This window comes from Fundulus heteroclitus, chromosome 11, assembly GCF_011125445.2.
Source record: "Fundulus heteroclitus isolate FHET01 chromosome 11, MU-UCD_Fhet_4.1, whole genome shotgun sequence".
NCBI lineage: Eukaryota > Metazoa > Chordata > Actinopteri > Cyprinodontiformes > Fundulidae > Fundulus > Fundulus heteroclitus.
In genome coordinates, this window is record NC_046371.1 from 6560576 (window position 1) to 6576617 (window position 16042).

Consider the following 16042-nt stretch of genomic DNA (forward strand, 5'->3'; position numbering starts at 1 on the left):
TATGAAAATGAAGGATCAGTGGTAGAAACAGGTACAGGCAGTAAGGACCAGTCTTTAGTCTTTCCCAGGATTACCCTGTTTCACCTTTCCTGTCTCTGCAGATGCAAACATCCTCACATCTCCTCATGTTGGGGACGGCGTTCAGGGTGATTAATGTTAGTTTTACATCCCATCTAGTGTTTTGCATGTGGGCAAAAACCTGTTCTTGGGTCTCACCCAACCAGAGAAGCTTCCTCCACTGTGCACCCTACTTGCTGTAAACTACAAATACAACTTATTATGGCTTCTTTAACCAATGACAACACAGGAACAACATATAGTTGTCCTGTCAACATATTCTGCCAACCAGCCTTAATTCTCCAGAATCACTGTGCCTGCTTCTTCGATTAATGCTATCTGTTGGTTGAGGTGGACGTCCATGTCTTAGTAGGTTTGCGGCTCTGCCAAGTTATTTCTATTTTAAGGTGATGGATTATAAAGTGTTGGGATATTGTTTTACTAGGGCTGGGCAAGTTAACGCGTTAATTTCGCGTTAACTCATTAGACTATTAACGGCGATATTTTCTTTAACGTTAACGCATGTTGCTCACATGCTTTTATTTTGTGAAGGTCTGTCCAACTTCAGTTTGTGTGTGCCGCACTTCCGTTTCAGCGCTTCCCTCGGCCAAATAACATTAGTTTGACTGAAATGATCAACTGTCGCGGCAACAGTGTCAAAACTTGCAGAGCAATCGAAGTGGCAGGTCAGGGCCACAGCTTCAAACTATTCATGAGTGAGTGGATGATACAAAGAAGTGGCCTCATATAACGTACGAGGACATTTTAACCTGTTTTGTGTCGTTACTTGGTGCGGACGACTCTGCTGTGCGACTTTACCGAAGAGAACCTCCGCAGTGAAAGAGTTGGATCGGTGTTAATAAATATCAACATGGATGACCTGGTATTCATGGAGGCTGATGTCCGTTCAAGCTAAAACTGGTCCGACGTTCACGCTGCTGGATTCTGACTGCATCAATCGGCTCTACGAGACCTCAGAGCGCTCTGATGCTGCGGCTCCAGGGAAAGCCTTCAGTCATGCAGCGGCGACTTATGGAAGGTAGGCTGATGTAATGATCAGAGGAAACGGACCCAGAATTCAGCCAGACCAGCAGAGGTTCAGATCAGGTTCTTTATTAACAAAAATCAAAGACTGAGGCAAAAACCAAAAAAGACCTCACAACCAAAAGACGGCACCAAAATAAACAGACTAACGGGGCAGGCAGGACAGGAACCGACAGGAACAGGATGGCTCAGATAACTGGAGACAAGGGGTCAAAAATCCAAAAGTAAACCAATAAACAGAAACTTGCAGGAGGAGACTCACCCATACTCAAACAGACGACCTGGCACTGATGTCTGGTCTCAACTGTTTATATGGAGGTGGAAGCAGGTGAAACCGGTCAGAGATGATTGCAACAGGGGTGGAGTAAGGCAGGTGTGCAGAGTAGGTAATTAGACCAGACATCAGTGCTGAGGCTCAAAACAAGAACAGACAAATCTAAAAAGCTGACAAGACAAGAGGACAGAAACAAACTACACACACACAACTTACAAAGAAACAAAATCACTCTAAAGAAAAAACCTAAAAACAGAAAATAAAGCTTAGACTAAAACAGATGACAAAACCAGATAACCTAACAGTAAATAAAAACCCAGACAGGACAAAAACTCAAAGAAAGCAGAGAACCTAAAGCAGGAGAGTAAAATGACTCAAAAATAAAACCCGAACAGAAACCAGAATATTACAGAGCCCCCCCCTCAAGGGCGGATTCTAGACGCCCTCCAACGTCTACGGGAGTCCAAAGAAAACAAGAACCTAAGTCAAATCGGGTGGGTGGAGGGGGCTAAAGGCTGGAGGGCTAGAGTCTGAAGAAGAAAATAATATCTAACACAAGTCCAAAAACACAAAACAACCCTCTAAGGGCGAATCGAAACTGAAACTGAGTCCTAAAGTGGCCGGATGTCTGGCGGACATCCCGGACGACGGCCCCGGCGGGTCAGGATGTCCGGCGGTCGCCCCGGACGACGGCCCCGGCGGGTCAGGATGTCCGGCGGTCGCCCCGGACGACGGCCCCGGCGGGTCAGGATGTCCGGCGGTCGCCCCGGACGACGGCCCCGGCAGAGTAAAACGACAGGAAACCGGTGGCAGAGCAGGACCCTCAGAACCCGACTCCTGGAAAGAGAGAAAGCAAAGGATGGTGCCAGACTAAAGGCTAGGAAAGGCTCCAGACTACTGGCTAAGGGAGGCGCAGAGCCACAGGCTAGAAGAGGCGCCGGGCTAAGAGCTAAAGAGAACTCTGGGCTAAGGTCTGGAGACGGCGCCGGACTACGGGTTAAGGAGGGAGCCTGACTACAGGCTTCTGGAAAGGGAGCCTGACTACAGGCTTCTGGAAAGGGAGCCTGACTACAGGCTTCTGGAAAGGGAGCCTGACTACAGGCTTCTGGAAAGGGAGCCTGACTACAGGCTTCTGGAAAGGGAGCCTGACTACAGGCTTCTGGAAAGGGAGCCTGACTACAGGCTTCTGGAAAGGGAGCCTGACTACAGGCTTCTGGAAAGGGAGCCTGGCTACAGGCTTCTGGAAAGGGAGCCTGGCTACAGGCTTCTGGAAAGGGAGCCTGGCAACAGGCGGCAGAAGATGAGGCCTGGCAACAGGCGGCAGAAGATGAGGCCTGGCAACAGGCGGCAGAAGATGAGGCCTGGCAACAGGCGGCAGAAGATGAGGCCTGGCAACAGGCGGCAGAAGATGAGGCCTGGCAACAGGCGGCAGAAGATGAGGCCTGGCAACAGGCGGCAGAAGATGAGGCCTGGCAACAGGCGGCAGAAGATGAGGCCTGGCTACAGGCGGCAGAAGATGAGGCCTGGCAACAGGCGGCAGAAGATGAGGCCTGGCTACAGGCGGCAGAAGATGAGGCCTGGCTACAGGCTGTGGATGACAGTGCTTTAAAGCTGCGAGGAGCAGGCACTGGAGGCTGAGTCTTTAAACTGCGGGGAGCAGGCACTGGAGGCTGAGTCTTTAAACTGCGGGGAGCAGGCACTGGAGGCTGAGTCTTTAAACTGCGGGGAGCAGGCACTGGAGGCTGAGTCTTTAAACTGCGGGGAGCAGGCACTGGAGGCTGAGTCTTTAAACTGCGGGGAGCAGGCACTGGAGGCTGAGTCTTTAAACTGCGGGGAGCAGGCACTGGAGGCTGAGTCTTTAAACTGCGGGGAGCAGGCACTGGAGGCTGAGTCTTTAAACTGCGGGGAGCAGGCACTGGAGGCTGAGTCTTTAAACTGCGGGGAGCAGGCACTGGAGGCTGAGTCTTTAAACTGCGGGGAGCAGGCACTGGAGGCTGAGTCTTTAAACTGCGGGGAGCAGGCACTGGAGGCTGAGTCTTTAAACTGCGGGGAGCAGGCACTGGAGGCTGAGTCTTTAAACTGCGGGGAGCAGGCACTGGAGGCTGAGTCTTTAAACTGCGGGGAGCAGGCACTGGAGGCTCTGCTTTGGAGCTGTGGGGAGCCGACACTGGAGTTGAGATTGAGGGCTGGTCCTCCCGGACCCCCTCTCGGGGCTTGAGCGGAGGCGGGTCCTCCCGGACCCCCTCTCGGGGCTTGGGCGGAGGCGGGTCCTCCCGGACCCCCTCTCGGGGCTTGGGCGGAGCCGAGGCGTCAGCCGGACCCTCGGGAACAGAGTCGGGAGCCGAGGCGTCAGCCGGACCCTCGGGAACAGAGTCGGGAGCCGAGGCGTCAGCCGGACCCTCGGGAACAGAGTCGGGAGCCGAGGCGTCAGCCGGACCCCCGGGAACAGGCTCGGGAGCCGAGGCGTCAGCCGGACCCTCGGGAACAGGTTTGGGTCGGCTATAGAAATGCCTAAGAGCGGTTCTATAGTGGTCCTCAAGCTCTTCTAATTTAATCTCTAACTCCACTGAATATTGGCAGAGAAGAGCCTCCCTGAGACTTTTGTTCCTGCCTTGCCTGCCCAACTGGACTGTTTGTTTCTCTGCCCTTTTTGGTTTTTGGATTTTGTTAATAAATATTATTTTACCGAACCTCTGCTGGTCTAGTTGAATTCTGGGTCCTCTGCTCCGATTCATGACAGCCCAACTGGACTGTTTGTTTCTCTGCCCTTTTTGGTTTTTGGATTTTGTTAATAAATATTATTTTACCGAACCTCTGCTGGTCTAGTTGAATTCTGGGTCCTCTGCTCCGATTCATGACAGCTGATGAATTATCTGATTCAGAAACATACTGGCCGTTGGCTCGTTGTGATTAGATTGCTGGTCAGTTAATTTTGTAATGTTTGGGATTTAACTGATGTTATGAGAGGATATCAAAACATTAGCTTACCTGTCTCCTCTCCTCTTGACGTCTCCTGGTTTTGTTTTTTTATGGAACTTCGCAGCCCAGACACTTTTCTGGCATCATGTGGTCTTATGTTGGTCTTTTGTCCACAAAATGAAAAAAACATACGGTCGCTTCGGTGGTTTCTTCAGATTTTAAGCTTTTAACCACAGGCGAAGGGATTCCTCATTCTTCGGCTGAGGGTGAATGAAGTAGGGCGCCTCTTATCCACAGCTTTTGTACACGGTCGATGATTAAAACACTCCTGCTCCACGTAAACCTTTCTTTTACACCCGTTACTATGACAACCTCTAACCACACAAATGATCCCGGTCTTCCTCGAAGTCATAATGACGAGTAATTTGAGACGAAGTAGCCGCATGAGCCGCTTCTCAGATAGCTAAACACTGACAGGAAGTGAGCGGGCGGAAGTCTCGCCCAAACAAACGTCAACTCGCTGCCTCCATGTTTCCGTCAAAAATAAGGTGGATATGCATGCGAGAAAGCAACAACAAAAAAACGCGTGTCAACGTCAAATAAACGCTAGCAACGCAAGCATATCGAGTTAGCAAGCATTTCAGTTTAAAGTTCTTCCAGCATCGAAAATATGACAGAAACAGTTTAGTTGTAACCACTGCCAAGTTAAACTTTGGTATTGAACATAAAATGGTAATGCTGCTCCCTGCGGTTACCTCAGAAATTGCCTGTTTTTGGTAGATTTTTTCCCCATAAAGAGAATTCCCTGTCAGTGGCAATAAGCTTTAATTTATTATTATTGCTATTTTTTGTTTTACATGTTTAAGTTGAGCTTTACACTAAATATGTGTTACTGATAAGTGCTACAAATGTTACAACACTTTTGTTCATATGGCAGCAGAACATTAAAATAAAAGTGCTCTTTACTTTTGAATTCATTCTTGGAGTTTGTAAATACAATGCGATTAATCGCGATTAATTGCGATTAATCAGGCAAATTATGCGATTAATCGCGATTAAATATTTTAATCGTTGTCCAGCCCTATGTTTTAAAAACCTAAGCCTTGTCAAAACTTGTCATCCTTGACGTGTCCGCTGTGTTCCTTGGTCCTCACCAGGTCCTCATCTTTAATGTTCTCTCACAAACTTCTGAGGCCTTTACAGAACAGCTGGATTTATACATTAGATTACATCAAATTGATTCTATTTCAGAAGGTAAATAGCTGATTTTATTCAGTGGCAGCAGAATAAAAGAGGCTATCTGGCTCAGGTATCCACTAAGCGTGTAGCCAGTCTCCTGCGTCCAGCTCCCCTCCGCTGGCTGGTGCTTTAACCAGCTGGTGCATGGGGTTTCCCTGGTGTCTGTCTCGGTGCTCTAGGGGAAGGGGGGGGGGGGGGGGGGGGGGCAACCACTATTGCGCATTTTTCTTATGGATAAACCTTACAGACACAAGTGCACTCTTGCAAGCACCTACAGGTACTTGGATTTAGGTGCTTACAGATTCACTTCTATACAGATAAATCTTATAGTCAGCTTTGGCTGTCACTAAATACATCTTGTATTAAACAATACTGCATATTTTTCAGTGATGCTATCAAGGGGTTGACTGTTTGTACCTGTGATACTTTTTTGGTTAGTTTTGATGTTCTTTTTATATCTTTTTCTGCAGGTGTAGAAGCAGACTCCAAGGATCTTGTTACCTTGTTCCTTTTTCTCATCTGCTCTATTTTTGTCACCTTTTCTCCCTTTTAATGTTCTGTCTTATCTTTTTCTTATCCTTTCTTTCTCTTTTACCTTTCTGTTTCTGTTTCCATTGAACTTATAATAGTCCCAGAATTATATCCAATAAAGTTTTTTGCATACATATCAAGCGGAACGTTATAGCAAACGCAGTAATGCTCCATATGTGAAAGTAAATCTGTTGGACTCTCTTTGGCATTAAAACAGCAATTCTTAGTGCTAACTAGCCAGACAGGACACATAAAAAGGGGGAAAAAAGAAAAAGAGGCTATCTAGAAATGCATATCTGCATTTTTCACTTTGGAATTAGAAAAATAAATCTTCCAGTTTACAACTATGCACAAATCTGTGCATGAAATATGCACACACACACACACACACACACACACACACACACACACACACACACACACACACACAATGATGCTTACTTTTGCATGGTTGGTGGAAACCATAAAGCTTTTAATCAAGCTCTAATGAATGGTCCAACCTATGGAGAACAAACATAAAGTCCACTGTTTTTTGTTGTGGCACCATGCTGGGGTTTCAGTTTGTCCTGTGGATTACGGGCATGTGCCCATCCAAACGTTCATTAAATCATGTCCACACCATTGCATTCTTATCAAACCACACTATTTAGGTTGCTGCTGGGACCTGTTTTACTTAGTATTAGGAGCATCAGGGTACCTAATTGGGTTGTGACAGGCAGGGCTTGTAGTCTGTGTGAAACTTCAGACTACAGTGTAGGTCAGACTGTTAGAATTGTTTTAATGGAACTTTAAACATTTATTTTCTGAAGACCCATCAGAAAGTCGATGCAACATAACAGGAAATAGCTTTGTTCTGTCACCCCTCTGACCCCCTCACCACCACACCAACAAACCAAAATAGCTCCAACAGACACACAATGTGGGAATGTCATTCACCCATGCTAGACCTTTCAGGAGCTTCCAAAGCAACACCATGTGTCAGCGTTATTTGTGCCCTTTCCCCAGCAGCAAACCAGGGAGCCCTGGATCTGTTTACACCTCCGTCGGTACCAACGCTGAGCTGCTCCGAGGGGTTCTGCCGGTTCTGGGATTTGATTTCTGGAGATTTGTTGAGCCAAAGTGTAGAATCCCGGCTTTACGGAAGATCATTCTGTGAGGAATTTGTTTCTGGACAGGATTGTCAAGGTGATGATGATGATCTTCTGTTATAGAGTCCAGTTGTTTGTACATATTAATGAAAAGTTAGATTCTGTTTAATGTTGTGGTTTTGTCTTGAGTTTGATCATGCAGAAAAAGTTATTTTTTTCAGTTTCTCTTTAGTTTCTTATAATTCTTTTAACTAACATCTGGTTTCAGGTGAAGGTTAAAAAGGAACATTTCATCAGATACACAATGCTTTGCAAAACTATTCATATCCCTGGAACATTTTCCCCATTTTGTTGCATCACATCAACAAACCTCACCAACTGTCTTTTTGGAAGGACCTTGTGTGACAGGCCAACAAAGATTTGTGCAAAACTGTAAATTGGGTTGGAAGACTGCTGTTATCTTCAATCTAATGTACCTAAATAAAATTCAGTGCATGAAATTGCCTTCAGAAATCACCTAAGTTGATTTCTGAAATGTGGGTGTGCAGATCCACAGCTCAGGTGGAGGTCTGTGGACACAATGACACCAGAATTATTCGTTTTCCCATTTAAATGGGACATATTATGCTTTTCAGTTCTTCCTTTTCGCATTCAAATCATTCATTTGTGGTCTATATAAAGTGGAACCGCAATGCTGTGGTCTGAATTCCTCATTAATTTACCCCCAAGTTCCCCCTTTTTACTCTGAGGTGTGTCTGAGACCAACTTATTTTGGTGCCGTCTCTTTAAATGAGGCTAAAGGAGGCACTTTACCCCCCCCCCCCCTTCAGGTGGCAGAGGGAGTCCACCCAGTTTGCCTATTTTTGTAGTATCCTGGGGGACAGTGTAGTAGTGAACAACTGACGACTTATCCACTTGTAGCTTCGACATCCTTCAACTTGGACTACAAAATCGTTCTGAAAAGTAAAAATGGCGGACTCTTTGTTCAGCAGCTCCGCAGCAGATACTGTGACGTAATTGACCAAAAAAGAGTATAAATATATCTACGCAGTTCCTGGACAGACTACTTTAACATTTTCTGCCTCCTAGAGACTACAAGTCCACGACAAAATGTATTGAAGAGCTAAAAACATGGATTTTGCATGATACACATGGAAAAGGGTGTAACATTTTGGCCATCATGCACCAATCTTTTAGCCTTGTGAGACCATCTTGATCTTGCAAGCTTTCAAGGTTTCACTCGCAGATCAGTCTGGCTACTTTCCGTTAAAGAAAATTTGGAGCCGTTCACCAAACGAACGTCCAATCAGCGTTGGCTTTGAGGCGGGTTGAGGTGTGACACAACGAGAAGCGCGACAGTTCAGTCCAAAGAACATGGTGGCTTCAGCTGATGAAACTAGCGTTAGCGTGGCTATCGAGCAAGTTTTATCGGAATTACAGAGTATTTCTTCACTGAAAGAAGAGCAAAACACTGCTCTGGAGGCTTTTCTCAGAGGAAAAGATGTTTTTGCTCTTCTCCCGACTGGTTTCGGCAAGAGCTTGTGGTTGTGTTTTCGTCGTCGCTGTTAGTACGTCATATGCTTCGTTGATCTGATTGGTTCATTTGGCCCGTCTATCACCAACATAGACCAATCAGCTAACCAGTATTTTCGCCCCTTCCCAAAATGACTTCAACGGAAGGTTTCCAGATGGATATGCGAAGCAAATCCATCTGGCGGAGTCAGGTTACCAATCTTTCCAGCAGCCACAGCAGCAGCAGTATCACGATGTGGGGATAGATGGCGCTAAAGACGACAGTCCTGGAAGAAAACTTGTCAGAGGCAGCAGGAGCTTTGAGACTTGGGCAGAGATTCATCCTGCAGCATGATAATGACCAGAAGCATACGGACAGAGCTATAATGGAATGGCTTATTGAGGCTGCACACTATGTTGAATCCTAATTGTAACTTGTTGGCTGAAATATTTGGTCAATTATATCATTTCAGGTACCATGCATTAAAACTCTAACTGTCACTTTCACTGTTATTTGTGATCTGATTTAGACCATGGTGATCAGAAACCTCACTCTTTTCAGATTTTCAGAAACATCATTCTGAAATCCATATATCTTCTAGCGTTGACTTCACAATTATGCATTAGTTTGAATTGGCCCATCTTCTAAAATCCCAATAAATTACATTATTATTTGTGGGTGTAATGCAACAAAATATGAATAATTTAAAAAATGTATGGATATGCTTACAATCCATAGTATCTGAGAGTTGAAAGCTGTAAGAAGAACATTGATGATCTGAATTCCATTTATCTGCATGTAACTGGGTTTAAGCATGCAGCTGATTGCAGGGAAACTTGTTGCTCTTATGCCTCTGCCAGGTGAAAGATGTCGTTAAAGAGCCGGCTGGTTTCCATGTTCTTGTGCTGTGTTTACTGCGTGGCCTCGCTCTTCTGCCTCCATCCGAACCGCAGCAACGTCATCTCAGTGGGAGCGAGGTAAGTAAGTCAGCTTGTCAGATCATTTATAGAATCCTTCTGTTGAATTTAATTAAAAAAAAAAGAAAACAGAAAAAAGGCAAATGTTATTGCTGTTGCAACATCTGCGGTTGGTATTGTAAACCTCAGGTACGTCAAAAATGAAAATGGTGGCTAATTGTAAATGAAACGATCAGGTTTATAAGTCTGCATTTTTCTCTAATGGATTTGTTTTTTTGTTTTTTGTTTTTCATAAAAAAAGGACTATGGGGAACATCAATGCCCAGACGGGTTGCAAATAAGATGCATTAACACTTTACAATAAGTTAAGCATGGATTGGAGATAATATGATACTTTGTTCATTTAGTTCCCTAACCATTTAAAGCCTGACACAAAAGATAATATTCAGATATATATTAATATTTTATTTTATTAAATGTTTTTTCTAAAACAATAAAAATAAACATTACCAGACTTTCTGGTTTTTAGAGGGGAATTTATTTTAGCCGTTCATGGTTAGGAACAACATTCAACACTTTTACCTCATTTGCAGCAATTTCACTATAAAATTGTTTCGCAGATCTTGCATTTTTACACAGAATGTGTAAAAATACACAGAATGTGTAAAAATATTAACTTTGCATCAAAGAACAAATTAAAATTATGTTATCCTTTCTCAAATCTGCATAGTTGTTTTGTTTTTGGTAGAGAAAGTTTTTTTATGTTGACTTTTCAAAAAAGCCCAAGAAGCAGATTTTGCCTTTGTTTCATCAGATGTTTACTTTGCATTTTTCATGCAGTCGACATGTGAGGCTCACTGGTTGGGTAGCACTTGCATCTGGTAGTGCTTCCCCATGTTGGCAAATTAAAATGCTGTATTTTCTCATCTTAAGAGGCACCTAAGCTAGAAGACTACCATGGCTGTGTACCAGAATTTGTGGTATTCTGGTCTCCCTTTGTGTTGGATCCATGCATCTATCGCTGCCACAACAATGATGTTCCATGTCTGCAATTTAAAGCTGTCAACATGTTAACACCTCTCATTAATTTGTTGTAAGACTCAATAATGACACCATTTGGCATTTGTGTGCATTTTTTTTATTTTCATTTACTTTCTTATTGTTTTATTTTTTGGGCTTTTGTTTCATTCTTCCTTTTTTTTTGTCCTATAAAAGCTGAAAACTGTGCTTCTTGGAAGGTGGCCACAGCCTTCTTGGACTCTTGAATATAATTAGCAGTTGTGGTACTTAGATCAACCACCAGAGGAAATAAAACAATATTAGGATTTGACACAGCTGCATTTTTAATAAGATAATGGGCTGTATGAGGAAGAGGGCTCTGAAAAATGTCCTACTAACCCCCTGTATAGTGAATGATTACCTAACAAAAGTTAATAGTTAGTTAGTTTTGAGAATATCCACTGTGTGGTCTGGCCTCCCCTCTAAAGAGTAAAAAAACAGCAGATGTTCTTGTAACTTTTATTACTATGACAGTCTGACACCAGAGAAACTTAAAGTCCCTTAAATGATAATTTTATTAAAGGAACCTTAGAAAAACCTGACCTTACAGGTCAACTTGTGAATCTTTCAGTTAGTTCAAATTTTAACCTTCATCTATGATTATGAGTAGTAGGTTGTGAGCATACACCAAACAATAACGCATTCATGGAGCGAAAATTCCCTGTTTGTGTGAACACATTTAAAAAAAAAAAGAAGCTGATTCTGATAAATTCAAGAATTCAAGTTTTCTGCAAAGGTTGGTGGGTTGATCCTGAACGGGTAGGATGAGGAATTAAAACTGAGCTGTTTATAAAAGACTCAAACTTAAATTATTGCTCTGAAGCCAGCCAAAGTGTGCTCTTCCAGGAAGGCTTGTTTTTCCTGACATGTTCCAATGGAAGGACGACTCAGGATCTTGCTGATATACACCTTGCTTTGGGTATATTTTGTAGTGTTAGAGAAAGGTGAAGCTCTGCTGGCACCATGACACAGTCTGGGTAAGACGTGGAGAGAGAATGGATGGATGGATGGATGGATGGATGGATGGATGGATGGATGGATGGATGGATGGATGGATGGATGGATGGATGGATGGATGGATGGATGGATGGATGGATGGATGGATGGATTTGTGTCCAGACAGTGCTATCAAATGCTAACCTTTATTTGAATCAAAGTGTCAGTGTGTGTGATTTTTTTATATATATATAATATATTCCCACGCATTTAAAATTCAAATGAGTGACATACAGAAAAATTAGGCTTGTAAGGATGTATCTTTATTGAGTCATTATACTAGTTGCAAGGTCAAGTAAAATTCTTTACCCTCTTTAAACTACAGGTCTACAAAACCAACCTGCAGGTATTTCTCTGATTTCTATTAAAGCCACGTCTGAGAGCTGTTTCTCCTTCTCTCTAAGGAGTCTGGCGTCCGTCGTCCAGCAGCTTTACCAGCGTGTCGTTCGGATGCTGAGAACCACGCTGTGACTTCACACCACTTCCTGTGTTTGAAAGAGCCTCCTCTGTCACTGTGACCGTGACCGAGCATGCCTCCCAACAGAGCGAGAGCAAACGAATAAAAGAAGAGGAAAGAACGGAGGAATAATGTGTGGGCCTGCAGAGTTTGCATCAACACATATGAATACAGACTTATTTTTCTTCAAATGAAGGCGGACAACGTTGACATTTGCTGTATGAGATATTAGTCGGATGTGTCTCTGGTTGGGTAGACTAAGTAAAAAATTATGGAATGGTAATTTGGTTTAAATACAAAAAGAAAAACGAACCTAGTGTTTTATGTATTTGGCAAAATCAGTTGTAGTGAGTGAGTGTGGTTTAGCAGAGAAACGTTAACTTATCAGTTGTCTTGACAATTTTAAAGATTACCAAAAGTAATTCTAAGTCAAAACATGCAGATTTAATGGATGAAAAGGGGAAAAAAAATAATGAAAGGCAATTTCACTTAAAAACACGTTAAAATATCCTGCAAAAGTATCCATACCTCATCAGCTTTTGCTAAAAAAAAAGCAACCAACAGTATTTCATTGATGTGTAAAGAACTTTTGTCTCCTTCTCTCACAAATTTGGAGTCTGTCGTCCAACTTTTTCCCAGCAGAAGCGTTATTATGACCTGAATGAATCTTTGAAAACTCAACAACTGGCTGCTCTAAGAGCTAAAATAGAGTGTGTTGCTTGGAGTTTGCATCACATTCGTAGTTTCCTGATTGGTTCTAAGTTATTTCCCCTCACCCTGTTAGTCCCACCTTTGAAATTGGGCTCTACCGGCTGCTTTTCAGACTGATGTGCCGTGTTTACGGCGTAAGCCAGTGTGGCTGGCCAGGTCAGTGCTATACAACATTTCACAAATGACTGTTCAGTCCATCATCTGAAAATGGAAAGAGCATGGAACAACTGCAAACCTGCCAAGATATGGCTGATCAAATAAACCGACAGCATTAATCAGAGAAGCAGCCAGGCAGCTCATGGGAACTCTGGAGGAGCTGCAGAGATTCACAGCCCAGGAGGGAGACTTTTTTTTTTTACATGATAGCTAACTGCACACTCTACAAATGTGGTCTAATTGAAGAAAAAAAAGAGTCATTGCTAAAAGAAAGCTATAGGAAATCCAGGACCAAAGCTTAACCTTTTTTTTTTTTTTTTTTGCATGGCAAAACACTGAGTCTGCATATTCTGTGGTGAAACACAGTGGTGGCAACATTATGCTGTGGGGCTTATTTTCTTAGCCAGGGACAGGGAAGCTGATCAGACTTGATGAGAAGATAGATAGAAATAACAATAGGGAAATATTGGACCTATTATAGGCTCACAAAGGATTTGAGAAAAGGCCATAGCAGCTGGAGCCCATTTCAGCCACAGGGTGTCACAGTAAAACACACAATTCCCTTTTTTTTTTTTTTCTATAAAATGTGGGAGAAAATTAGAATTAATAAACAGTTCGGCCTCCACCCCCAAGGAAAGCCCTGCTAATAAGGTCTTAAATGTGTATTTGAACATTCAGTATAAATTGCTAATATCAGCTCAGTAAATATTGTGCTTTTAACCACAAATTCATCCCTGGTGCCGACCGTGACGTCTCATCTCTTGTGGACAGTGGCATAATTGTTTGATGCGTTAAATCGCGGGTTTGAACCTTTTAATAGATCTATTTAAACACTGTACAGCTTCATTTGGTAGGAAAATAACCTCCGGGGTGGTGTTTATAACAATGCAAAAGAGTTTTCCTGCAACAGAAAACAGCGGGGCACATGCGTGTTTGTTTGTTTCTTCGTGCATTAAGCGGCTCTGAAAAGTCTCATTTTGCCTCATTTACTTTGAGCACGAGAGGTGCAACTCAAACTGTCTAAATTGCCTGGCGCCAATGAGTGTTCAGATTTTTTGGGGGGGGCTGAGCTGTTTTAGTCTTATTCTTTGAGTTTTGTTGGCACATTTTTAGCTTGTCTGTTGTCTCATCATAAAGAGGATGCTGCAGCGGGCTCTGCATCTTCCAGCTGGACAACGACCACTTGCAGCCAAAGCCAGAATGGTTCAGTCAAAGACCAGACATATCCAACTGAGAATATGTGGCATGATTTAAAAATAGTTGTAAACAACTACTGTCAGTCCATTCTAAGTGAGATTAAACTTCTTTTTTTTAAAAGAAAGACACAAAATCAATGTCCAGAAGTACAAAGCTGGTAGAGACACAACCCAACAGACTTGCAGCTGTAATTGCAGCTCAAGAAGGTGGAATATTAATGTGTGCCACTCTTATAACGTTTTCAGTTGTAACAAAACATGTTTTTTCCCCCCTTTAACTTCACAATTATGCAACATTTTGTGTTGGTGTATGAAAGGAAATTCCAGTGAAACACATTAAAGCTCGTGGGTTTAACATTAGAAAATGTAACAAAATACTCTGGGAGGTATGGTTACTTTTGCAAAACAAGAGAAAAGAAACACAAAGATCTGATGTGTGCAAGCATAAAATATAATTTAAGACTTCAGTAGGACACATGTTTCTTACATCAGGCACACTTTGTTTGCAAAGGGGATGTGTTTTTCTTGTCAATAATCCAGAAATGATGAGCTACAGTGTCATTGCATTCAGTTTTTTGGGTTTTTTTTTGCATTGTATAGTGTTCTTCCGACTCTAAATATGTATTTTTATTTTTTATTTTTATTATGAAACATATATCATATTTTTTATTTACAATATTTATCAATTTGTTTTTGTTTTTTGATTGTCAAATTGTAAACGGAATAGTTACAACAAATGAAAAAAAAATGTGGTGAAGTTACTTTGAAAATTAGATGTCTGGAGGAGAATCTAACTGCATGTGCGACCGGCCTTTTCACTTAAATCTAAATCAAGTATTGTTATTTAACAATAAACCATAAAAAACAGGGGACATTGTGTCTGCAGGTTTGAGCTAATAAACATGATTTTTGATGTGAAAATGGTTTTGATTGTCAGAAAGATGAGATGTAAGATAGTGAGGATGATAATATTTAGGAGAGAGTTGTGAGAAGGATAATCTGTAGGTCAGAAAGAAAGGATAACGACAAAGTCAGAAGAGAAGAATGTGAAAACAGAGAAAAAGGCTAAATGGTGTAGAAGTGGATGGTTCACAAAGATGAAACCTGACCTCCATAACTCTTGTTCTTATATGAGAGATAATCTGAAGGATGCCCGTCTGTGGGCTTATGTCTTACTGGACTTCACAAATGAGCAACAGATCCCCGCAACCTGTTTTCATTTTGTGCAAGAAACTCTAAAGACATCAATGCTTTATTAGTGTGTGAATCTGAGCAAAATCAGCATCAGTGTGCAGCCTTTCCAGTTGATGTATATTTGTTAGCAACCCAGACTAGATGGTAGTTTTCCTTTCTAATGTACTGATTACTTACATTTAATATGAAAAACATTTAATCATAGGGAGTTTTTTTATGTTGTGATAAGAGAAAAGCTGATTTGATTTTCTACCTAGACTTCTTTGTCATTTTGCAAAGATATTTGAAAATAAAAGATGGTGGATAATTTCCAGCGATTTAACTGAATGTTATTTTGGGTGGAAACATCTAGAAAAAACTTTCTTGTTCTAATGACGGACATTTTTAAACACATTTGTATGAAATGAGTGCATAGAAATAAAATGACTCTCCATGGATAACATTGTTGACCGTTTCCAAGTTTTGCTGTTGTAAATTAGTTTTAATAAATGGTCAAATCTGATTTTTTTTTTTTTAATACCAGTCAACTATACTGGACAGTGATGTTTAAGACCAGCTTGAAACAACCACGGATGTTTTCATTAAAAAGCTGAATAACACTTGTGTGTCATTTGATCATCAAAAAGGTATTTCATTATTTTTTAAGGTATTTCAGTTAAGTTCCAGAGTACGACTTGACTTGAATGCACCA

The 16042-nt window shown here is 42.2% G+C and overlaps 1 long non-coding RNA gene across 1 annotated transcript; it reads left to right on the plus strand.

Moving 5' to 3' along the window:
* The first annotated feature begins 7018 nt into the window (after positions 1-7018).
* On the plus strand, positions 7019-15853 carry LOC110368904. Its single transcript, XR_002428517.2, has 3 exons — positions 7019-7249; positions 9526-9642; positions 12042-15853. It is a non-coding gene; the product is annotated as an uncharacterized LOC110368904 (long non-coding RNA).
* Positions 15854-16042: the final 189 nt, after the last annotated feature.